The 26,670-nt window shown below is 47.3% G+C and overlaps 1 protein-coding gene and 1 long non-coding RNA gene across 2 annotated transcripts in view; one reads left to right on the top strand and one right to left on the bottom strand.

Annotated features, from left to right (window-relative positions):
* The window catches only part of LOC126531127 (ubiquitin carboxyl-terminal hydrolase 2-like), a 275,489-nt gene that overhangs the window by 56,891 nt on the left and 191,928 nt on the right, over positions 1 to 26,670 (top strand). The window lies entirely within an intron of this gene.
* Positions 17,617 to 25,131, bottom strand: LOC126531133 (uncharacterized). Its single transcript, XR_007599583.2, has 3 exons — positions 24,556 to 25,131; positions 23,344 to 23,436; positions 17,617 to 17,859 (listed from the first exon to the last, which is right to left on the bottom strand). It is a non-coding gene; the product is annotated as an uncharacterized lncRNA (long non-coding RNA).

The raw sequence follows: 26,670 nt of genomic DNA, 5'->3' as shown, positions 1-26,670 counted from the left end.
CTAGCTGCCCGGAGCACGCGGTACACTTTTCGCGGAAAGTGGCCTCTGCTATGTACTGCGGCAAATTAGCAGGAAAAAGAAGGCGTGCCGTTGCACGCCCTGTGTTGGTCGACCCCGCTTTGCCGGCACGAAAAAAAAAAAGGAAATAAAATACGTAAATAAAAAACGACATATATATATATATATATATATATATAGATTGCTAGGTGGAAAGCGCCGGCTTGGCTCTGTATACGAAACAAGGATGGACCAGCGGCGTTACGGAAAGATTCGCGTAGATTACGGGCTTCGGCGGCGCGGCTGGGTTAGCTGGTCCCAAACATGTAACCGGGTGTGCCATGACGTCATCGCTTGCTGCTGCGGCTGCCGTTGGCAGCGAGGCAGAACTTCTTGGGGTATTTGCAGCGTAGATTTATTTATTTTATGTTCTTGCGCGTGTTATCTTGGTGAGCCTTGCTCGTAAGCTTGACGATAAGAGGACCGCTGTGTTGCGGGTGCTTTTATTTTTCTTTTAAATGGCACGACCACGTGCTATGACGTCCGCGCCAGGTTATTTTTTCTTTGTTTTCCTTCAGAGGCTGCTGAGAATAGATCCGCGAACGCGTGGAGTACTGTGTACACTCGAGAACTCTCTAGAGAGAATGCCGAATATATCTTCATATGTAATCATTGCACGTTGCGCGCGTATTTCGTACCTGACCGTATTAATATGTACCAAGCAGTTTTTCCGTTCAATATTTAGTCTATATGGATTTTTTTTTTCCAACCGACAAATATGCTGCGCATGTATTTGACTCTTCGAATGAAAATTTGTGTTCGCGGTCGTGTTACTCACTGGGTACGTACTTCGATCAGCCTTTATATTCGTGAGTTCAGAACATGCGACGAGCCGTAGATATCGATTGGCCTAAAAAATTGGCGCCCACTGCGACCGTGTCGTGACCAGAGGGGGCGTTTGTTTCAAGCCTTTTCTAGCGTTTCAGTTGGTCGTATAATCTTACGTGAACAAATCCGCCGCGTGCATACTTGCGTCAACATGAAGATAAAAGCAAAGGTTTGCGGTTCTTTATGTTATTTACATTACGAGGGTTCCCGTTGCAGTCATTGACTTTGGGACCCTCGTCTGCACGCTATTTGTTACATAATCATTGTTATTGAACGGATAGTAAACTGAAACTGAAGAGGCCGGGTGAAACCAGGCGAAAGCAACAGAATCGGAAAAGAAAGTGCGTCACTTGATTCCATATGTTATAGCTCCACTTTATCAACTTATTCTGTACGACTGACCGAGGCGAAAGCCGTCACACAGGGCACTTATAACAGATTGTCCCGTTACCTGCTCACCACTTCCAGTCGGCAGCAATATAAATTTTCCATGCTGTTTTTGGCAGAAGGCCCGTATATACTAGTGGAGGGTGAAAGCGAAGGAGCAGCTGCATCGCGAGATACGTAGCGAGGCCTCTCTGGTTATTTGGTTAACGGGGCGGAGTACAGCGAACAGCTCCAAATTGTTCCGTGTTCAGCGCGCACCGTATACCTAGCTACTGAAGCACCGCGCCATGTGCATGAGATTTTTTCTAAATTTAATCTGAAGGTGTTAACGTCGCTTCTGTAGGTGTGAAGCTTGAAATATGAAAATACCCGGGAAGAATTAATGCGCAAAGCACCGCCGGGCATGCGCTCAGTGCTACCGGGGCCCTTTCTGCCCCAGGCAAGGCCAGATGCGAGGCTTCTTTCGGCGCGCAGAACAGCTGTGGCACAGCGCAGGCTAGAGTCACTGTCAGACTAATCAGGCGGTCGGTAATGACAACGTAGTTAGTGAATGGCTAACGATTTCAGAGACAGTGCAAGGACGCGTTTCACGTGTGATGGCAGCTGTCCGTGTCACACGCATCCAGACAAGACAGTGAGCAGTTCCCGCCGCGTCCTTTGTCTGGCGTTCGTGTCTTAACGTTCTGGCTATTAGTGTCCTTGGTTATGTCAAGTGACGATCTCACTCGACTACAGGTGTGCATCAAACAACAACGAACATTAGTGCAGTGGCATTATAGTTAAGTACGTCGAAAGCAGGAACTTATGAGGCGACTTTAAATCGCCTTATTTCATGCGCCCTTCGTTCTCTTTCCGGTTTCAGATAGCAGGCGATGTGGACTTAACATATTTCTTTAAAGCGAGATTTGCGCAGCTTCATGTGGGAGGTCAACTGTGAGTTTTTACATACGACTGCGGCGCTGAAGGCCTGACGGCGTGCTCTGTATTAGTTGTCAACGAAAGTCAAAATATTGCGAAAGAGCTATAGGAATGTAGTTTCTAAATAAGTTATACGAGTGGCCCGGAAGATCCCGTTATGACCAGGGCATCGGTGAGAACGCACACACGCGGCCGCGGTCGCTCATGAATTATCATCGCTAGGAACAACCAGCAAAGAGCTAACTCCCGGTACTTCCAACAATGGCGGCGAGAAATCGCGTATGCATCTTAGCTGTCTTTGATGTATCACTTGTTCAGATTGCCTCATACATCTGCGAAAGATTTATATATATATATATATATATATATATATATATATATATATATAATCTTAAGCACTTCCCTGACGCCTCATCTTTCATGAAGACCGGTGCTGTGCCTCTTCCGGATGCTGTTACAAACCTTTCTATGTATTTTATTTTTGCTTGCGTTTACACTTCGATCGGTGCTAATAGCAGTAGCAATTCGGCGAGGCGTCGTGCTGTGATTGCTGTGCGCGTGATAGGCATCCTTCTTACCAGCGCCGCAATTAATGCTGCGGATATACGTATGTGCTGCCAGTGTAAGCACCCCATTTTTCGTCCGCGTTCTTGTTGCTCTCGGCTACATTGCGCAATGGCTGACACAGAGAGAGATGACAAGAGAGGCGCGGCGAATGCTGGATGTGTTGTTAAACATCCTTTACCAAGAACTATTTGTATATATTAAAATGATAACTGCCGTATTCTTTTTATAGTCTCTTTGATATTGCCAATTATGTTTTGTGTACGTACGTGCGACCGCTTATCCTACCGCCATGGGCAAAAGTCAACCCTTGATAAATTCACTGCTCTATTAACACGACAGCGTTAAGGGTCCCGTGTCGCAAGAAATCTGGTCTTGGACGTCGTTTCACGAAAAACCACGCATACCCAACTACGCAGGCGCTCCGCATGGCGCAGAGACGTCACTGAACTGATTGTATTTCTCAAGGTAAATGGCGTCAGAAAAGTCGTAAAGTACGACTTGAACACAACCTACAGACATGATAGCGTCGGATTGTAATTTGAATATATCAGACAACACAATTCTGTTACGCGGAAACACAAACCCCTTTTTCCAGCATTTCTACCATTCATAGAGCGGCGCGGCCCGCTCGTTTCCTTGCAACAACACTATCCAGAAGGCGCTCGCCTCCACGCATCCTCAAGAAAGCTGCGGTTGCCGGGAAGCGTGACAAGCAGTCAAGGGTCTTTGAATGCTATTGCGTTCCACTCTTAAAGGCGAAACTTAAGCGTCCTCGAAGTTTTTGAAGCTGCTAACCCAAATGAATGAAATCTGTAAAGATTCACTATAATGTCGCGAGAGGAAAAGGCAAGCAGTCGGTGCCAAGCGAACGGTCGTTTACTGTTCCGTTTTTGCAGCAGCTACCACACACACTTCTTCCTCCTTGGCTTCCAGCGTTACTAGCGCGTGGCAATACGATAAAGGGTGATACCATTCCTGAGCTTGCGCAGATGAGTTTTGTGTCTTCTTTCTTTTTTCGCCTCAGTGCTCCCTTCAGTTGATAGTCGGCGTTCGTGTTGTCCACTTCTCTGCTCTTGTGTCCTGTCTGCACGCCTCACCTCTTTTTTGCATAATGAATCCTTACCAACTAGCTCAGCTTTCTGTCGTTCTAAGATAAATAAAGGCCTGAATTCGCTCACCCTCTCACCTGCAGACGTCATTATCGCTTTCACTCGCGTATTTCATACTCCCCCCTGTTTACTGTCTCATTCTTTTTCCAGTCTCCTCTGGAGTGCTTTAATCCCCGTCCCCCTTTCTATACAGAGAAGCACGCGAGCGGCCATTGTATACATGCCGGCAAAAACCTAGCTCCTAATAAATAATAAGTCTTCTCTCTCTCTCTCTCTCTCTGTGTGTGTGTGCGTGCGTGTTCTTCTCGACAGTAACGCATGCCACCTGCCTGTTCTCGCTGCGGAATTCCTCGCTCGGCCGTCCGGCAGAGTTCCGCTCTTCTGTCGACCGTTGTGCAAAGCGCATGCAAGAGCCTGACTCAGACGCGTCGCCTTCACTCCGCCTCGTCGGGAGTTCGGCCGCGGGGCGGCGTCTCCAGAGAGGTGGCGTGTCTTCTCGATGGCGTCACCAGCCTTGTGTATCTGTGTCGGCAGCCTTGCTCGTTAATTCCTCGGCCGTATACGCGACTAGCGCGCCGCGCGAGGTTGCTGACCGAAATTCTTTCCCTCCGCAGTGTCGCGCGCCGGTTGGCTTCGACTGTGCAGTGATTGGTCGACGAGCCGTTTTATCCCTCTGTTAATTAACGGCGGGGTATCCGGAAGCGAACGAGGCCCCGTCCCTGTTGAATTATACGAACGAGTATCCGCGCGCCTTCGGTCCTGCACTCCTGAATACATCACAGATTTAAAAAGTAGCCCATCACAATTACCTCGTTCAGTCACCCGAGGTTTCAGTTGTTATTACTCAGACATGTGAAATTTCGCTTATCACAGCATCGGTAGGCGAATGAGCTACTGCGAAGGAACCCAGCCGATTACTTTTACCTTATACTTTCAAGTGAGAAAGAGAAAATAGAGGAAGGTCAGGGCGAGTAAGCAAACGGTTTAGCAGGTCGCGCCGTGGTTTGCTACCCTACACCGGCGGAGCAACGACACGGGAAGAGAAAGCGTCCGAAAGTGATGCGGACGCACACAAGACGGCGTTCACTGCGCATTCGAAGACAGTCGGACAGTCTGTGGTCAAGAATCGCAGGAGAAAAGAAAATGTACGGAGAAGCAGGATACAGTTTCTGCGAAAGCTTTCTTACCCTTGAGGACGATGACACCGACCGCTGAGTGTATACGTCCACATGTGTACGCTATTTATGGAAGCGGTGTTGGTGGCGAAAACGTTTATTCGGGGGAAACCGGGGGCAACATCTACTGCATGTTGGTCCCGGCGGAAAAAAAAAAAAAGAAAGAAATGGGGGAGGGGAAGAGGAGGATGAGTTTAGTTGGTATGATGCTAGCTGTGTACGGGGGCCGATTTGTGGAATCGAGCCACGTGGGGCGACTGTTGTTCGGAGAGAAGCAATTAGGTGCACTCTACCGGGTGCATGATGCGGGTTTTCACAAGGGCGCGCTAGTCGCGGTACGCCAGTTGCTATACGGGGCTTGGAACTGGGAGAGAAAAAGATAATAAACCTTATTTAGATGATGAGGGACACAAGTCCGTACATCCTATCCCTGGAGAGAAGCGCAAAGTAAATAAAGCCCATGCAAACTGAAGTCTCTAGTGAAAGGCCTTTCTTAGTGAAGCAACAGCGCAGCTGTAGTGCAGTCAGAATACGTATATGCGCCTGCGAGCCTCGAACGCGGAAGAGCAAAAACAAGGTGCGCAAGCCGCTGTACACAACAGCTGTGAGCAGTCGGGCCTGCGTAGCGCTGTGCTGTATCAACCCTTCTTTCCCAGTGTGGCGTTGTTGCCCTACTCCGCCACGTTGTTGCGCGCCGATTCGATAAAGCGAACTTGCGGTTTATAACCCATTTTCGTTCGAAGTGATAATGAAAGACACTCGTGCCAACAAGATAGTAGTAAAGGGAGGGTAGAAGGAACCACAGAGAATGAATGAATGAATGAATGAATGAATGAATGAATGAATGAATGAATGAATGAATGAATGAATGAATGAATGAATGATGTTCCGTTCAATATATCTGTTAGGCCGCTCATCTCTCGAGCATGCAGAATGGAGGGTGCAGGGCTGCATGATTGTTTTGTATATACTTTTGCAGTGCCGCGAGTTGCCCCTGTGTCTTGTGAATGGGGAGGCGTCCACCCCCCAGCGCGTCGGGCAGCAACCGTTTCTGTTCGTGAGGGGTCGGACGGCCCGCGTGGTGTCGGGTGACGAGCCGAGGCGCGCGCCAGGGGGGGCGCAGTGCGAAGGCGGAAAACGGATTCGGAGAACATGCTCTTACGCGCGCTTTGTTGACATGCCGCCGATGGTCATAATAGGGCCACGCGGACAAACCTCGAGTGGGACGTGGTATACGCGACATTGTGGCGCCGGCTCCTGAGTGCCCTGCTGGTTAGAGACGCAGCTGCTAGCAATGTTGACCACGCGCTGCGCGTACGGAGCGGGGGGGTTCACGCCCCTACGCATTCGGGCGGCAGCCACGTGCATCTTGTTTTGAGCGCTGAGGAGAGCCCGCTTGGTGTCGTGTTACAACTTGCAGTGCGCGCCGTAGAGAGGGGCGCGGTGCGCATGCGGAGGCCGCGTTCGGAGAAATTCGTTTAAGAACACCCGAGTCCGGATGCCGCCAGCGGTCATTATTTTTCTACAAGGAAAGACCTTGAGGGGGGACTGCGGTACGCGGTGTTGGGACACCAGCGCCCGAGCCCCCTGCTGGCTAGAAACGCCGCTGAGGTGCGAGATGGCCGCAATAAATCGTGCGTGCCTGGCGTGTTTGCCGAGGCCGTCACTGACCACGTGGAGAGGGAAACGAAGTTGTGGGAAGAGGGAAAACAGGGTGGTTTTCCAATACATTTACTTTTGAGAGTAAGCCCATCCCTTTGGGTAGTGGCTTAAGAAACTGTCAACTCTCATTGGTAACTGCTTCCGTGGGATGGGCTCACGACCCTACCGCCCTTTTTCTTTGTCTCTTCTGACTATAACAGTCGAGACGAGGTGCTTGTTCCTCAGTCTAGGCTGTAATCACTAAACCTGATAGAACAGTAAGACTCCGTACGATGCAACGCTAGTCTGGGCCGTAACCACTTAGTGGTAGAACAGTGAGACTCGGTTGGTCGTATGTAGTGACAGTTGTCCTAGGCTCTAACTTAAGAAAAAGTAGAAGAGTAAGGCGCTGTTTACTTGTGTGTTTTGTATCACTGTTCTTTTGCTAACTCTCTATTTGACTGTGTAAATATTTCCGTTGCAATATATCTTCAAGTTTTGTTACCTCCAACCTGCCTCCTGCTTCATCAACGCCGATAATCACCTTGAAGAGACTTTGGTCGATTTCAAGGAGAAAAGAACACAACAAAAACTTAACTGGCGCAGTCGACAGGATCGGCGAGCTCTACAACATCGAATGCTGGTCCAGTGGTGAGAAGATCAAGTCATCCAACGACCACCTCCGGCACCTTCGAGAAGATCCCACAGCAGCCAAGCCCGGCACCGTGGAGGAGATCCGGAAACGACAGTGCATTCAGCAACGGGTGAGCAGGATTTCTTGCGTCTTTCTTAGGTTGGCATGGCAGCTGATGTGTAGAGCAGATGGTGAGAACACGCAGGGGCGCAGAGACAATGGAGTCTAACGGAGTTGAGGGTGCGATTGTGGCGGAAATGGATCGGAATCAGGGGTTATCAAATGACGATATACTAAATTCCGATAAGTCAAATGAAATGAGAGTACCCAGTCAGAGTCAGGAATTGTCGCAGCGGGCATCTCAGCCTTTGCAAATTCCGAATGATACAAGAACGCTGGAACTTGAAATTCAAAGGCTCAATGCTCAGACTACTTGTATACAGCTTCAGATTGAGTACGAAAGGCTGTTGCAGGCAAGGACGAATGCTGAACGTCTCAATGGCACGTCGTCCAGCACTGGGTCGGAGCGGAGCGATCGGAGGCGAATGGGCTTCGACTCCATCGAGCAATGCGCAAAAGTGCTGAAAGGGTTCCGCCTGCCGTGTGACGCGGATGTACCATTATGGTTTGAGGAGGTAGAAAGACTTTTTGCTACTTACGGGGTACCGTATGAGAGTCGCGTGCATTTAGTCATGCCAGCTCTAACTGAGCGCGTTCGCTACCTACTGCGTAACCTCAACCAGGAAGAGAGTACAGATTACGAGTCAGTTAAACAGGCAGTGTTGATGGAACTGAAGCTTTCTCCCGCGGAGTATCTGCAGAGGTTTGAGAGAGCAGTGAAGCGGAAGGAGGAAACGTGGTCACAGTTCGCGTCGCGAGTGAAAACGTATTTCTCCTACTACCTTCAAGTAAGAGGAGCCGACACTGTCGAAGTTATGGCAGAACTCATGGTTGCGGATCGTATAAAAGCAGGCCTTAGTATAGAGGGTCTTGAATACGTGAGGCTACGAGAAGACGAGGGATGGCTTAAGCCACCTGAGATCGCCAAAGTTCTACAAACTTTGGAGCAAGCTAAAGGCAAGGGATACGCCTCAAAATCATCAGCGGCAGAGATGGGGCAAAAGCCGACGCGAGTAGCGAAAAGCGCCCTCAAGTGCCACGTATGTCACAGCTCAGGCCATTTCGCTAAGGATTGCCCGACGTCTAGTGACAAGGAAAATCAGCCAAAGAAGGCTACCGAGCCAAGGCAGAGGGCACAAAGGGTGTCGATAGCCCACGAGACGGGAAGTGAGATACCTGATGGAGTCCTCACTGCAAAGGTAGAGGCCTTGAAACACAAAGGCGAAGGCATGACTAACCTGCAGTTGATCCCTATCTCATGCGGAAACGTATCCACAGATGCAATTCTAGATACGGGAAGTGAAATAACTGTCATACGCGAGAGTCTGCTTCCGAAAAGTATCGTGGAGCCGTCAGGCACAATAAGACTGGTGTCTGCATTTGGTAAAACTATCCAGGCAAAGCTAGCAACGTTGCCGGTAAAGTTAAATAACCCGCAAATGGCGGAGGAGCCTCAGAACATTGACCTACTCTGCGCGTTGACTAATGAGCTCGTCGAGGGCACAGATTGTTTGTTGACCAAGGATGATTGGGAACATTTGTTCAGGGCCAGCAGCTCTCTGGAATCCATTGTAGCACCGGCCGAGCCTACTCAGAGGATAGAGCGATCAAATGAGAAAGCCGAGGTAGTGGCCTGTAACGTTACTTTGGAGGAGGAAGGTGTTTCTGGGGAAGTTGAGCTAATTGATGATGAGAGGGATGAGTCATTGAGCCAGAGGGGAGAGTTCCGCAGAGTGCAGCTAGCTGACGCTACCTTAAAGAAAGGTTGGGAAGATGCTCGGAGTGGGAAATCCGGCATGTTCGTCTCTGATGGAATCTTACACCACTGGGACTCAATAGTAGGCACCCGAGTGAGACAACTAGTTGTTCCCAAAGACAAGCGCAGTGAGGTGATGCGTTTAGCTCACGAGTCACAATGCGGAGGGCACCTAGGGCCAAGGAAAACTAAAGTGCGTATTAGGTATAATTTTTTTTGGCCTGGAATGGAGAAGGAGGTATTAGAGCATTGTCGTTCATGCCATGATTGTCAAATTCGCTCTGACAGGCGTCGCACGGACAGGGTACCTAAAACTCCTCCCACTAGGCCAACTAACCCTTTTCAATTTGTCAATGCAGACATCATTGGACCCTTAGACACACCGTCAGCGAAAGGTCATAGGTACGCGCTATGCTTGGTGAACAGTTGCACAGGGTGGCCAGAGGTTGTCCCACTGCACTTTTTGACTGCCAAGGCGACTTGCGACGCGTTGATTGAAATTTCCAGTCGCACTGGCGTTCCGGAAATGATCTGTTCCGACCAGGGCACTAGTTTCAAATCACCGCTCACGCAGTCGATGCTCGAGAAATTGGGTTGCACACCAAGATTCTCAACCCCAGAACACCCAGAGAAAATAGCTGCAATTAAGAATGTGACGCCACCACGCACTAAAAAGGAGCTACGCAGCCTGCTAGGACTGTGCGGCTACTATCGCGAGTGCGTCAGAGAATGTGCAGAGGTGGCGAGTCCGCTCACGCGGTTAAAGAAGAAAGCGGTACCCAATAGCATACCCTGGCCGGAGGAAGCTCAGACGGCGTTTGAGACACTGAAACAGTCCATGTACGAGGCCGTGGCGCTCAGCGCTCCGGACCCATCTGAGCCCTACTGGCTTTTCACAGACGCATCAGCTACGGCGGCGGGCGCTTGTTTGACGCAAATGACAGCCGAGGGAAAGGGCAGGCCTATTGCTTTTGCCAGCCACCGCTTCACGCCGACTCAGACGCGATGGTCGACAATTGTGAGGGAAGCGTTTGCTATTATATGGGCCTTAAAGAAGTTTGACTACTGGCTTTTTGGTGCCATGATAAACGTTGTTTCCGACCACAATCCATTGTCGTACCTTACAACTTCGACTCCACATGGGGCAAAATTGACAAGATGGGCGCTGGCTTTACAGCGATATCACGTATCAGTACGACATCGGAAGGGTGTCAGCAATGGTAACGCGGATGCTTTGTCCAGGCTTCACAACAGCTCATGGAAGCCAGCGTAATACTATAGTGCCATGCCAACCGGATGGGCGTGAATGTTCCTGCTCACTTGGCGCTGTATATTGCGGACTTTGTGAGTGCCGATTCAAGACACAAAGACACTAGAGTGCTCTTATAGCTTGGAACTGCAATCGTGCGCTTAATTGTTTGGTGACATGTATTGTGTATTTCTTTTTACTCTCTTCTTGCTTTGTTATTTGAAAGTGTTTGTTGTTGTGATGTAATTAGGCCAGCGTGTGGTTAGAAAGTTCATTACGTAATCGCGGCAGTGATTTATCGTATCACTGAGCGAAAATCAGCCCAGTATACTCTTTAGGGGGAACGTGTTAGGCCGCTCATCTCTCGAGCATGCAGAATGGAGGGTGCAGGGCTGCATGATTGTTTTGTATATACTTTTGCAGTGCCGCGAGTTGCCCCTGTGTCTTGTGAATGGGGAGGCGTCCACCCCCCAGCGCGTCGGGCAGCAACCGTTTCTGTTCGTGAGGGGTCGGACGGCCCGCGTGGTGTCGGGTGACGAGCCGAGGCGCGCGCCAGGGGGGGCGCAGTGCGAAGGCGGAAAACGGATTCGGAGAACATGCTCTTACGCGCGCTTTGTTGACATGCCGCCGATGGTCATAATAGGGCCACGCGGACAAACCTCGAGTGGGACGTGGTATACGCGACATTGTGGCGCCGGCTCCTGAGTGCCCTGCTGGTTAGAGACGCAGCTGCTAGCAATGTTGACCACGCGCTGCGCGTACGGAGCGGGGGGGTTCACGCCCCTACGCATTCGGGCGGCAGCCACGTGCATCTTGTTTTGAGCGCTGAGGAGAGCCCGCTTGGTGTCGTGTTACAACTTGCAGTGCGCGCCGTAGAGAGGGGCGCGGTGCGCATGCGGAGGCCGCGTTCGGAGAAATTCGTTTAAGAACACCCGAGTCCGGATGCCGCCAGCGGTCATTATTTTTCTACAAGGAAAGACCTTGAGGGGGGACTGCGGTACGCGGTGTTGGGACACCAGCGCCCGAGCCCCCTGCTGGCTAGAAACGCCGCTGAGGTGCGAGATGGCCGCAATAAATCGTGCGTGCCTGGCGTGTTTGCCGAGGCCGTCACTGACCACGTGGAGAGGGAAACGAAGTTGTGGGAAGAGGGAAAACAGGGTGGTTTTCCAATACATTTACTTTTGAGAGTAAGCCCATCCCTTTGGGTAGTGGCTTAAGAAACTGTCAACTCTCATTGGTAACTGCTTCCGTGGGATGGGCTCACGACCCTACCGCCCTTTTTCTTTGTCTCTTCTGACTATAACAGTCGAGACGAGGTGCTTGTTCCTCAGTCTAGGCTGTAATCACTAAACCTGATAGAACAGTAAGACTCCGTACGATGCAACGCTAGTCTGGGCCGTAACCACTTAGTGGTAGAACAGTGAGACTCGGTTGGTCGTATGTAGTGACAGTTGTCCTAGGCTCTAACTTAAGAAAAAGTAGAAGAGTAAGGCGCTGTTTACTTGTGTGTTTTGTATCACTGTTCTTTTGCTAACTCTCTATTTGACTGTGTAAATATTTCCGTTGCAATATATCTTCAAGTTTTGTTACCTCCAACCTGCCTCCTGCTTCATCAACGCCGATAATCACCTTGAAGAGACTTTGGTCGATTTCAAGGAGAAAAGAACACAACAAAAACTTAACTATATCCATTGTGAATGTCAAAACAGAACTGCTATACTCGACACGAGACGGCAGACTCTGTTCGTTTCCTTCAGTCAACGTAAAATGTGCCGTATAGCCAGGACGAGCCACACTCGACTCTGATGCGCTGCTGATACACCCTGCGCGGAACGAGTGCAGCTCAGGCTCAGCAGTGAAAGGTTTAATCGAAAAGTCGTTTCGGTGCAAATCCATGCGTGATCCAACTATGCACGTATACGACCAGCCTCTAAATAATGAATGCGATCCGTGGGCCTCTTGTTTTATATCTTCTTTCACTATACATTCTTCGTATCTGGCATACGAACACAGCCGCTGTTCAGCTACTTTGAAACGACGACGCACTATTCTGAGGCAGATATTCTCTCTCGCCGCTGTTACACGGGCGCTGCAATAAAACAGTAAGTGTAATTGTGCCGATTTCGCTTCCCGGCATGGAATTATAGGCTCCCTTCCGAATGGTGGCACACACTGGCTATATTTCCGCGCCCTGTGTATGCCAACATGATGATTCCCGCACGCAGCTGCGCAACTGATTACGTTGGCAGAAATTATACCTGTAGTTTCGTGCGGTCGAACAGATCGTGCGGCGAAGATGGCGGCGCGGTCCACATATTGACGTAATTCCCGCGCGCGCTCTATACGCGCAAATATGTTTAGCTAGAGTCACGCTCCCCTTGGGGAGCATGAAGTAACTCTACGTTTGGCAACTTCGTGGCGCCAACTATAGTGGCGGCTTTATTGGGGGGGAAAAAAAGAGAGAGAGAGAAAGACAGAATGGAATAAACTGGAGCGCGGATGAAATTAGCTCACGTGACGCAAATTTCGGGAGTATGCTGCCGAAGTTGGCCTCGTGCGTTCAAGACTACTTATAGGAACTTTCTGAGTAGCCGGTTTCCCATGTGAACAAGTAAGCCGTGCGAGTCTTCAATCGTCATTTTGTTTTGACTTGAGTAATTTGACCTGTTCTTTTCTCTCCCTAACAATAACTGGACCTGACCCAGACGATATTTCTTTGAACTCTCGACTACCGTATCTATATGGCCGTAGATGTTACCAGCATCAGATTGTGCGGCGCCGCGCAGTATATAGAGGGAGCTGGGTCCGTCGCGCCGCGGCTGTCGTGGGCGGCTCGCTATTTGGGCAAAGAGCAGCTGCTTGCGTGACACTATGCCGACCGGGCGCACGCGAAAGCCCAGCACCGCGTGGGCGCGACTTCGGGCACGCTTTTTTTTTTTCTGTACCTCCCTTCTCATTTCGCTCAGGCGGAGGTCGCGAGGCGGGGAAGCCCCGCGGTAGGAATGCGTCTCCACAAACGCGCACTCGTTCGTCAAGGCAACGCGGGCCATCCTTGGCGGAGTTTACGCTCTGGCTGGGCAATGAGGAGAGAGGCTATATGACGGGTTTATTGCGGTCAGTGCCATCTTAAACTCTATACGTGAGACACATGCTGAGTCAGCACGTGTCCTGTGGTTCTCCCCTTTCGTGTCCTTGTTTTCATTGTGCGGTGCTGTTCGAAATGAATCGTTACCAACTAGCCAAATTTATGAGGGTTGCTTTCCGCAATGCCTCTTACTGTGTAGTGAAGGTCGCCCGTGCTCCAAGGAAATAGAGTTCCTGTACTTTCGTATTAAAGAACGCTTATTTATTTATTTATTTATTTATTTATTTATTTATTTATTTGTTTGTTTGTTTTGAAGCGACATATTTCTTCAGTTCTTCCTCCGGTTTCGCAGTTTGTATGTCTCTGGCAGTTTATGGGAGAAGAGTCAACTTGGGGGGGGGGGGGGGGGGGCACCACGTATTTGCTGGCTGCTGTCTTGACGAGCACACATGTGTCACTGGGAATGTGCCCGCACAGACAGCTTCGGCACTGCGCATGTGATATCGGTATGCGCCCATTCCTGGCCTTATACAATGGGTATATGTCGCCTTAAGTATATTAAATCGGAGTGGCGCCCCATCCGCAGTAGACATCTACGCGTCGAGCGAGGCTGCTTGATACGTAGCCATTGCAGCGAAGCTGCAGCCGGGGTACTATACATACGGGGATAGCGGAGGTTGCCACGGAGTTTCAACTGGAATGCTGTGATCACAGCAAGATGTGCTCTCTCGCTATCATTTGGCATTGTGGCTGCCAGTGAAATTGCCACTTAGTGTGTATGCTGATGCGCCCATAAGGCGGCGTGATTCAGGGATGGCATGGTGATATGCGGTAGGTTACGTGAGAAAGCTGTTGCTGACATTTACGGTCATCTTCGATGGCTAATGTCGCAATTTTCTTTCTCTTCCCTTCTCCCTCTTGTTGTATGAAGTAGATTTACCTGACGAAGGGTAATGCCGTGCGCTCCTTGGTTTTAGCAGTACCACCGTTTTCGGTCCGCCGTTCGCGCACTGTCTGTTGTTTATAACCGGTTCGCGAGTCCTTCCTTCTTCTTTTTTTTTTCTTTTACGATACAGAGTATAGTTCCGCAAACAGAAGCAGTTCACCTACGCACTGTATCAATGTTCACAGCCTCCTAATTAAATCTCGGCACTACGCAGCTACATGCAAGGGCAACTTGTATCGTGTAAATATGCAGCGTAGTTCACTGTGTACGCATTCGTGCCGAAACTGTGAAGGCACCCACGAGAGCCACGGCTGTACAGCAGTTGGCAGCGTGTGAAGCGCACACAAAATTTAGAGCGCGTTTGCTCGGCACCGAAGAGGCAGGTGTGTAATCAATCGGCAAGCACGCGTCGCGTGAAAATGCGACACGGTCTGTGGCAGAATAGCTTCTTTCTAGAACGAGTCCGTGCTTCGATGCGCATGTTTGTCCACTTGCGTGCTTTGCGTGCGCCATGCCTTTTTCATCGTCCACTTGCAATGCGGCGTGCGTCGCTGTATCTCGCTCGGCGCCGGACTATGCTTTACCAAAGCAGGCGGCCTCATGCGGCGAGCCGCGTTTGACGTCATACCCGTTGGAACCTGATTAGGCCTAACCACGAGAACGACGTGTTTCTCCTCTATAACCCGTTGGCTTTCTGCGAGGTCTCGGCGGTGATATATATGTACGTGTACATGGTACCGTATATTTCTGGACTGCATTCGTGGCCTCATCTTTAATCTTTTCCGTCTGCTGTGCCTGTCTGTGTATATAAATCGCTCGCAGAGATTAGATCTTGGCTTAGACAACACCTGACTAAGGGATTCTGATTTGTGACGCGCAGTCGAAAACGTCTCAAGGTTAGGTCTATAAATTTGAGTGTTGAAACTGTGGGTGCGGTCAAGAAATGTAAATATTATTGTTTCGGTAATTGCCGTCAAGTGCAATAAAGTGAAACTCCAGTAGCCATGCAAGAATCTTCACAGTATATATACTGAGTACGTTATTTTTAAAAACATCCCCCCGACGTATGAAAGGTACCGCTCGCCGAAGCATCTTTCTTAATATAATCGGACTGTAAGAAATACACTTCGCGAAATACTGGTAACGATGTCATACGGTTTAAATTGGGGGTGAGGCTTTAATCACCAGCGTCATGCTTGTTTGCGTGCGTGCGCGCGCGCGTGCGCGTGTTCGGCGAGTGACGCTGATCTGGCGCAGGTGAAGCCAGCGGAAGTGCGGCGTCTTGTCCCGGAAGCAGGGCGTATCCCGCACTTAGCTGTATTGCGTGCGGTCAGATAATATTGCTGCCGTAACATCTTTTTCTTTGGGGCTTACCGCGTTTTAGGGGTTGCTGTCTCTGTTCATGTCCGGTAAGAACGTATACAATAATGCGAACACGTATGCGATAGTTATTTTTTCTTAAAGCGTTTTTTTCTCAGTCACCGGCGTTTCCAGCGCGCGCCACCCATCTTAGCGACGCTGTCGGCGCGCTGTGATGGAAAATTCTGGACGTCTTCCAAAAAATTTGGAGGACGCTTAAGCTTCGCCTTTAAGAGTATAACGTGATAGCGGTCAAAGACCCCTTACTGTTTTTCATGCTTCCCGGCAGCTGCGGCTTTTGTAACCGTAACTACCGGGTAGCGCTGGCTGCGAAGGCTATATATGCATGAAGGCAAGCTTTGTGGTATATATAGAAACGCGGCCTCTTGCGTGGGTCGATCTCCTGTTATTGTTTCGCACTCCTAATGTATCACTCTGAGAAGAGCTAACAAAAAGGACATGCGCTGTGAGTGTTTTTTTTTCTTTTTCTTTTCATTGCATTTCCTTGTGGGCTGCCGTTCTCAAAATTCCGAGGAATAACTTTGTAAAGAAAACTTTGTGTCGTAACTTTGTGTCGGAACGTTGGCTCCTGCATTCACCTTGTTCACGTTTTGCTCATCGTTTTGTAAAGAATGAAGGACAAGGTGTGAGCAACTTTGGTGGTAGAGGAGTGGTTGTGTATGCGTGTTTCAGAATTTTGTCCGAAATTATTATTGCCGATACGACGTCCAACGCAGACGCCGGATTTTCTGCGACATGGGCTCCTTAACGCTGTCGCGTTGAAAGACTTCACCTGCCTTCTTCAGTAGCCTATACGGCGCAACAGGCAGGTATTTCAGAGGAAGAAACGAAGCAATTCCGAACTCCCGCGCACGTGAAGTGCTGTTGCAAATTGAGGCGCGGAGCGCCAACTTCCGGGACAAGGCTCGCTTCAGTCGAGGGCGCTCGATGCGATCAGTGGCGAGCGCCCTTTGCGCCGTCGACGCGCAAGGCCTCCTCTCCGACAGGTACCGAAAGGCCCCTACGACGCGTTCTTACTAATTACCACACCGGCGAAGTCGCTCTCGCTTTTCTTTCTGTCTCTAGGCCGGCGCTGTCCCCCGAGGGTTACTTCCGCCGCTGATATGTGTACCGCTGGACTGGCGTGCAAGTCCGTGGAGTGCGCAGTAGCCCGAGATAGATGGCTGCAACGTCATTGGCATGCGCCGGGTGGCGCGCTCTTTTGTCTGCGTCCGCTCTTGTAGACGCTTGTCTCCGATCCCTTGCTTCCTTGTGCGTTAGGAGTCGGTCCTGTTTTCGTAAACGGCGTCCCTTCTTTGCGCACACTGTAAAATAATTTACACCCCTAAGGGTTTTTTTTGGTGTCTATAACTAACCCCCTAGCACCCTTGAAAAAGCTGGGTTTTATAGGGAATTACACCCTTATGATGGTTATTCTATATTCCAATAACACCCTATCCCTTGAGGGTGTTTTGAACAACATATTACCCTTCGACCCACGGGGTGTAAGGGTGTGATCAGGAATATATTACCCCTTCACCTATCGGGTGTAATGAGCAATATAATAACCCTTAAAGTATGGCATGTGGAAACATGTACATATGCACTTCATTGTTTGTTTCGTAAGTCTACAGTCAGGCTAGCACACAGAAATGTTATGTATGGTGTGCATACAATAGGTAATGTGTCTCCAAACACACGGCATAGCAACTTTGAGAGAAAACACATAATCATGTGTGAGTGTTCTGCATGAAATGGTCCTATTTACCACAGACACAGAGTGACTGCATGGAGGGTCATTTATTCTAGCCTCCTGTACAATATTTAGAGCTTGCACTACGCCTTGTATGTGGTGACAAGTCTTGTGGTCGTTCTACGTTGAAGAACAGTCTCATTCAAACCAAAGTTCCAGGGCACAGGCGAGGCTGGTGATGTCTTTGTGTAGCTCCATTCCAATGTCCTAAGGCGAGCCATCATAGATGAAACCATTTCTTCCTTGATCGCTGTAGCCATCTGCTTGTTTTCTACCTGCAAAATGATTTGTTGCAATTTAATGTCGGGAAACGTACACGAAACATGACAAGCTGCGCTTCCCTGCATCATTCACTTTATTATTTCAAGATCACATGAAGAGCAGGTTAAAGAAAACAAGCCCAGATAGTGCTTACTTCCAAGAAATCGTTATTTCGAAAGAATAAGGCATTTATTCTGCCACATCATGAATGTAGGAGAGACAGGCTACACAATTATATGAGGGCAATTCAGAAATTATTGCCTCCAAGCCCACTACTTTGCCAATATTACAGCAAACATTTTGAACTCTTTATCATTGATGCACTTATGTTTAAGCTATCGAATGTCACTTGCCTCGCCTTCCTATTTCTTCTCGTTCCAGAGTAATCGAGCAATTCATGGCGTCCAGTGGTGACGTCCAGTTGAAACAACAGGCTGTAATTAAATTTCTGACTGTGGAAGGTTGTGTGCATATCAACATTCATGGCCATCTGACTGCAGTTTACAGAAATGCCTATGTTGACGTCAGCACTGTGCGGAGGTGGGCAAGGACTGTGAAAGACCAAAATCCTGCCTCATCAAATCTCCCGGATCAGCACCGAAATGGACGGCCCACAATGGCTTCTGATGAGGGTCATGAACATCAGGCAGACGAGTTGACTGGGCGGGGCAATCGCAGGATCAAGCAACACCAGATTGCAACAACACTCGCTATTTCCATTGGCTCAGTGAACCACATCATTAAAGACCTGCGTTACAAGAAGACTTGCGCTTGTTGAATGTCACGGTAACTGACGACTGACATGAAAAAGTCGAAGCATAGCCAACAAGTTCAATTCTTCTTGTAACCCAGGAGGTTTTTAATTATGTGGTTCACTGAACCAATGGAAATAGCGAGTGTTGTAGCAATCTGGTGTTGCTTGATCCTGCGATTGACCCGATTCAACTCGTCTGCCTGATGTTGATGATCCTCATAAGAAGCCGTTGTGAGCCGTTCAGTTCGGTGCTGATCCTGGACATTTGATGCGGCTGGATTTTGATGTTTCTCAGTACTTGCCCACCTACGCACAATGCTGACTTCAACACAGGCATCCCCGTAAACTGCTTTCAGATGGCAATGAATGTTGAAGGGCGCAGAACCTTCCGCAGTGAGAAATTCAATTACAGCCCACTGTTTCAGCCGGACATCACCACTGGATGCCATGCATTGCTCGATTACTTTGGAACGCGAAGAGATAGGAAGATGGGGCAAGTGACATTCTATAGCTTAAACATCAGTACATTAATGATAAAGAGCCAAAATGTTTGCAGTACTACTGGTAAAGTAGTGGGTTTGGAGGCATTACTTTCTTAACCGTCCTCATATTACAGCAATAACGCTGGGCAGTTTGTTTTTGTGTGTGACATCTGATCTGAAAGTGATCTTAGGCTTCTAAATTCGCCTCACTGGTGTGCTCTTGATCACTTAATTGTCATGGTGGTTGCTCTGCAAATGTTTATCAAGCATGGTTCCTCTAAAATATTTGACACAATTATTTGTAACATATTCAACGAAAATTTTAAAATGTTAGTTGAGAGCATTACTTGTTTCGTTTTCCTGTTGTTCATTTTATACTAAGCATCACTAAGCTGACCTTTATTTTTTTTTCTTAATCTCTGACTTACAAAGTGCTGGTAACAACCCCTCTGTCAGAACTATTTGGCATCTCTACTACAAAGAAGCCCTACCTACACCTTCTGACATCATCTTAGCCATCTTCGCTAAGCAAGCACATAATCCTGCTGGTATTTTTATTACAGGGGTTTTCACTAAAGATCTTCCAAGCAAGAACACTTTAGCATTTGATCATTTAGATGCTTTTAACTGAAACAACACAGTGAATCCATCATGCTTAACAGAAGTTTAGCTCTTTTAATCAAAGCACAGTTAAAGCCTTTCATGTATGAAGTTGGTGATCTGCTTTCACTTGATCTTGCTGGTTATATGATTGTGAGTTACACTGAGATCAAACATTCTAATGGCCAACATCTTTCATCTGTGAAGCGCAGAAAACTTTAGTGCACTTGTCAGTGTTGTTACGGCATTCTTATATGTGTTACGGCATTCTTATATGTGATGATTAGGCTGCTGGCTGTTTAGCACTGTAGTAGCATTGTACAGCATGATCATTTTTAAGTTTTATGGAATTTTAAAAAATGTCCAGCGGCAGATGGCATAATTCCTGTCCTTGAGCTAGATTATTTGAAGAGGTGGACATTACTAGCATGAGAAATCGAAACACATGCTCAACTAAATAAAAAAAATCACTAATTAACTTCATAACTAATTATATTACTGCACATATTGCAATTTATGAATTGTAGCCAGTGAGCTTGGAAGACGTATGCATTTGAGCTTCCAGCATGACACCAGTTTAGGAATATTTCCCAGATAAAGACCAATACACAAGGGTGTTCCCGTTACTTTTGTGCATCAGTGCATAAAAGCACATTTTGTTAAAAAAGGTAAGTGGAACAACAGTGCATTTTTACAGCAAGTTTGATGGTGCATATCTCCAAACTGACGCCATTCTGGAAATACATTCCAAGTAGATACACCTGATAATCTCACTGGCTATGATTCGTAAATTACAATATGTGCCCCAGATATGTGGTGGCGCTGGCAAACACTCCCAGGGTTCTAGTAGGAAACATAAATACCCAAGAAAGTGATGGGGAAACGGCGCCCGCAGTAGCTCAATTGGTAAAGTATCTAACGCGTAATGCGAAGACATGGGTTCGTTCCCCACCTGCGGCAAGTTGTTTTTTTATCCACTTTCATTTCCATTAATTTATCATTTCTTTATTTCATTTGTTAATCACAAGTAATTTACCCTAACTTGTCCTTGGTGTCAATGTTTGCTGGCTTCTTAGGATATAATTCATTCGAAATATAATAAAATTTTCTAATTAGTTTAATATGTTTCGATTTCTCGTGCAAGATATATCTGCCTGTTTGAATATTCCTGCTCAAGGACTAGAATTATGCTATATGCAACAGGGCTATATTTAAAAATTCCACAAAACTGAAAATCCTCACCCTGTATAAGAACAGTGTGCATTTAAAAACAAGCTTCAGTGAACCTTATTGAATAAGCAAATGGCCAGTGTAACTAGTCTGATCATCCTGGAAATCTTTTGTAGCTTATAAGCATAGTGCATTTCAATTCCACATTTAGGAGTGCAAATTTTCCTTGAAGTCAGCTTTTTCTTTTTAACAGCTAGCATCCCTGCCAGTTTGCTTAAACATAATGTTGCATGACTTCAACAGTACTGCACAATCAGACTTTTTTCTGCTCACAGTGTCTAGTGATGTGTCTTTAGCAGCTGAGATAATTAATGTTCATGCAGATAAACATCAGAATACATTGCAATAACTGCCAAGAAAATGCAATCATGCATATTGTTTACAAAAGAGCATGTGCTCTACCTTCTGCCAGGCTTGTTCTCCATGTCAGGCTAGTACGGAACTTGCACAAGAGGCACCTTTTGCATCCATGAAGATATTTTATATGGTTATGGTGGGGGGGTGTCGAAACATGATATCAACCATAAGACTTTGAACTATTTTATGAAACAGTTATTTGTACAAAGATAGAAAAGGCACCAATTTTGAATTTATCACATTTGGTTTAGAGTACCATAGTATAAATGGCTCAACTGGTACAGGTACGCAAACGGGCTAGTTGGTATTGGCCAATGACGTTAGACAACGTGAACTCGACAAAGGATGGAGAAAGAGGCGATAGCATTTGTTCCATTTCTCGCCACTTTTGACGTCCTTTGTACAAGTCTGCACTGTCGAACATCATGGATCAACTAGTACAGCCTGAAAAAAATGCCATGAAAGAAAACTTGGCTTTCAACCTCGACACTTCTGCCTGTTAGGTATTATGGTTTCTTTAGAACTTATTTCTTTATACAAAGTCAGACCCATCAAGTAAAGCTTACTGAGAAAGAAATGAACAACATCAACACCTCTCAAGGCACATGCATCAAAGGAGTCAGAGCATCATACACATTACCTTTAAGTGCAAGAGTGTTCTTTTTCTTAGGCAAACTGCATTTCTAGTTTCTTAAAGCCTATATATTTATTTGCCATAGCTATGGGAAAATCACAAGATGGAAAAAGATATGTTGATGCAATTTCAGCTATTATGTACAGCAACAAAAGGTAAAGCACAGGAAGTCTCACTGCTCCTCTGTCTAAATGACATTCAGTTTCATTTGTCATGTCCACTCCTATCCTGATGAGAAAGTAGACGAAGGATCTGATATCCTAGCTGACATAAAGAGTAAAAAAGGGAGCTGGTCAGGCCATGTAGTGCAGACTGGATAAATCATTAACTAGCGCGAAAAGGACAACGGACGACAGCTAGAAGCACACAGGACAGAACTCTAGGCTTCAACTGAAATTTTGGCTACACAGAAACATAGGATTCAGGGGATGCGACTACGACGCATGGAAGCAACATTCATCCTTCCTTTTCCCTGCCTGACACAGGAGGTATCGGAGCAAATCGATGGACAGGTTCATTTCGAGATACGAAAACTCTTTTTTGGCGAGAGTCAGGGAAGGGGTGCTTACACACCTATTACCCGCATTTTGATGCAAAGTGCTTCTACTATTTTCATGTTGACCTGCCTCTAGAGCCGGCTGGGCAGATGAGTGCTTTGAAACTGCTCAGTGCATGAGCACCTACAGCAATGATTGGCCGGATGGCCACCAGCCACTGACAACTGCCCTATCTTTGTTACCCCAAGTGGTCGTTTAAACACCGACCTGTTTGGCTTGAGGAAACATAGGGCAGCTTTCAGTACCTTTGTGGCTGGTGGCCACATGGCCAATCATCCCCATACGTGCTCATGCACCGAGCAGTTTCAAAGCAATTGTGTGCTCAGGCAGCTCCAGAATCAGGTACACAGGGTAATGTACGAACCACTTTGCATCAAAAAAGCGGGGAATAGGTGTGTAAGCACCCGTCTCTGGCTCTTACCAAGAAAGTTCGTAAGTGAAATTAACCTGTTCATCAATTTGTTCCGATAGCTCCTTTGTTGTTTCTGTCTGTCGACATTCTGTGTATTCCATGTTTCTGTGTAGCAAAAATTTCAGTTGAAGTCTAGAGTTATGTCTTATGTGCTTCTTGATGTTGTCTTTGTCATGCTAGTTATTGATGTCTCAAGTCTGCAATGAGCACCAACTAGCCCAAGTGCCTTCTTCAACCATGTAATGCATAGGGCAGATAACCGGTGGCACATTCGAGTTACAGAACGGATGCCAAGGGAAGAAAAGGGTAGTCAAGGAAGGTAGAGAAATAGACTGTATGATGAAGTCAGGAAATTTGCAGGCTTCACTTCGATTCAGCTAGCGCAAGACAGAGGTAATTGGAGCTCACTGGAAGAGGTCTTCATCCTCTGGTGGAAAAAATATGTAGGCCAATTGTGATGAAAAAAGTATACCTGTCGGCTCAGACATCTTCACTGTCTTTTCAGCAATGTGTAGGCCCAAGACAGCCAGTCGGTTCCCATGCAATTGCTTCATGCTGACTGTAACTGCATGGGCACAAGAAAACAACCCACCATTAATGCCACCCGAGATTGACGACTCAATAAAAGAACCTCTCAAAAACTGCAAATACAATTAAGCATTTACCAGCCTAATACATACATACATAACGGCCAAGAATAGTTACAATAACCATACGCTTTATAACTAGACAATAAAATAAGGTAGTGAAACGTACAATAACCGTAGGACGTTCAGTGCAATTCATTTCAGAAATACTGTTGACCACTGAGAGGACGCCTTAGGCAAGGTTCAGTCAAACAACAAGAAAATATGAATAGTAGTAGTAATAAGCATGCCTGCGTGAAACCAAGACACGAGTTCAAGAACGAGAAAAAAAATAGATTAGGATCAGTGTACTTATATATACAAAAAGATAAATTTATAAACAAACAGCGCAACCCCGCGTTCATCTGCAACAGCACGAGAGCTTCTAGAACAAACGAGCACAACTTAAAACGAAGGATAAGTGCATAGCCAGGATGGTCGTGATTCTTTTGTTTTGCATTAGTTCTAGTCATGAAAGCACAAGCATTGCAAGCTACCTGCGCCATTACCTATCACGTGACCTCCGACAAAAAATGCAAGAAAATACAATTGAGTGCCAGTACATAAGCGACATTTAATACGGTTGTCACACTGCACACTTTTGGCCGCGATCGATCCTGACCGGAATCGAATTTCTGGGCGCGTTTGGCTTCGTTGCACAATCTGCGGACGGGAGCCAATCGCGGTCGAAAAGTTCCATCCAGAACGGGCTCGATCGTAATCGAAAGTGGCCCTGTGACACCGGTATAAGTCTGCGCCCATCTTTGGTAACCGAATGAACGAATTAGTCAAACCATAGTATTATTTACCTGCCTGCGCCGAATACTGACGCGTAGCAGTACTTAATTCTCTACAACTCCAGTTGAGGACACGTGAACAATGAAACATTGGATTTTTTTTTTCTTTTTCACATTCGGTGCCCGTAGGCTGCGCCTAGAGTACAGATACTACACTCGCATCCAACACACCCTGCGCTGTCCTTTAAAGAAATTACGCGAAAATTACTACCACAATGACGCACCATAACAACGCGATGCTGAACGTGACTACGTACGTACCTTTTATATGAGCAGTCCATGCGCCTTGCAAAAGGCCCTCGGTTTGAAGGCGGAGCGCTGTCACGATGTGTACTCTGGGCACGCCGTTTCGTTTACGTTGTGGATGGACCATGTTGACGGTGCATTCCGCCGAAAAACAAAACGTCCACTTCATCACTGTTCAGGCCGAATGGAAGATGTTTTCTCCTTCGCCACGAATGACGGCCGTCGTAGGCATAGTAAACACACTGTCACAAAGAAACACCGATGTCGTAGGCCGCTGCTGCCTTTCTTTCTCACGCATAATCGCGTCGCCATCACTCCGGACGCTCACTTCGCGTCGATGAGCGCAAAAGTACACGAAAAAAACGAGGTGGTACAACCTAAACGCAGCAAAAGACAATCTAATTACTCACAACTTCAAGAATGTCACGGAGAACACACCATAACACACATGCACCCGGCGGCCCGCCGCGAGACGCAGGAAATGACGTAGCGGCGATAGCGGCGACACCCGTCGGGGGAAGTTATTTCAATTTCGGTTTCGTTTTCAAGGCATAAATACAAATATTTTTTTAAACTACATGTGTATGTTACTTTCCAAGCTATTTATTTTACGCTACCTCTAAGCCATTTTCTGTGTTTACGGGTAGCTTCAGTGGAAATTTCTTCGCAGAAACATTGCCTGATATTATTAAGTCAAATGGAATGGCAAAGGTGGGCTGGTAACTGCGTGTAAGTGAATTCATTTTCTATATATATATATATATATATATATATATATATATATATATATATATATATATATATTGCTTGGACGTTCATTTGTAAAGAGACGTGGTCCTTCCTGATTGTATAATATGCAGAGGTATTTGAAAGTCTGTCTTTTCTTTTATGCACAAAGAAAGAGAGAGAGAGACAAAAAAAAGCTTTAATTGGCATTTTTAAGAAGTTCACAATGCTCATATTTCTTAACTGGTGTGCTCACGCAAATTTTAAATAGCTTGGGCGAACGACAGATGTAGAAGTACTTGCTTAATAGCTTTATAAACGTATAGGCGATACCACGAAATTTCACATGTGCAGAATTACACGAAAACCTGAAGTTTCCAAGTACGAAAAGTCTTTCTTTGCGTGGTGTCGTGAATATGCAACCGAAGCGAATCCAGTTCTCGTTTTTTTTTATTTTTTTGTTTAGAGAGCGGGTGAGCGAGTGGGGCCGATGACCGCTCAAACGAAAGAACAAATATAACGACTCCCCTTTGGTGGACAGCACCGTGAGTTGTCGTTGTTATAATCTGATGTCGGTCTTTGTCTTATTGCAGTTGCTTAGAATAGCAGTTTGACGGGTAATGAGGAAGTCATTTTCAACCCAACTACTCTCGCCCTCAAACTACCGCTAGCAGAGCAATTTAGTATTGTTCCCATTCAATAGCTGCGCCTATACAATCGCCGAACACCTTTGCTCGGCGAGGGTGCAGCTGTGGTAAAGGCTATTGAATGACAACAGCAATTTCTTGGCAAAGTGTGGGAACTGTGATGACATTTCGTCTGGGTGTTGGCTTTAAGCACTCTCTTGTCTCCCCTTAGTACCATACTATCTCTCCTCTGCGCTGTTGCATGTGAGTACAAAAGTAAGCGCTGCACCTTTTGCACTACTTTTGCGGAGGGGGGGGGGGGGGGAGGAGGTGGCTAACGCGTAGTTAGTCTTCCAGAGGGCATTGTGTCGATGGCCAGGGTGTTTCAGTGGGCATTGTGACGGCCAAAGAGGTCCAAAGAGTATTGTAGCGATGCCCACGAAGTTCTCACTAAAAGGACTCGCACACGCCTTCCCCGCGTCCCTCTCATGTTCTATATGCACGCTCCCAAACCACCCACCGACGCGGCTGGCAAGACAGTGACAGCAGCAGCAGCAGCATAATTGGAAAGGGTGAGGGAGGAGGCATAGAAAGCTTCGCTTTAAAATTTGGCAGAACGCCCCTGTGCACACTGTAACCTGCAATCCAGAGCTCTGGTGTTTGGGCAAAATTCAATTTTATTCTACAAGGTATTTCTTTCCCGTATTCAGCATGTGCACCTGTCTCACCCATCTCGCGATGGGAGACGGGCGAGTCTCGCGCAGGTCTGGATATGTCA

The sequence above is a fragment of the Dermacentor andersoni genome, chromosome 5 (genome assembly GCF_023375885.2).
Source record: "Dermacentor andersoni chromosome 5, qqDerAnde1_hic_scaffold, whole genome shotgun sequence".
Taxonomy (NCBI): Eukaryota; Metazoa; Arthropoda; class Arachnida; order Ixodida; family Ixodidae; genus Dermacentor; species Dermacentor andersoni.
The sequence above is the reverse complement of the archived record's forward strand: the minus strand, read 5'-3'. Positions and strand labels throughout refer to the sequence as shown.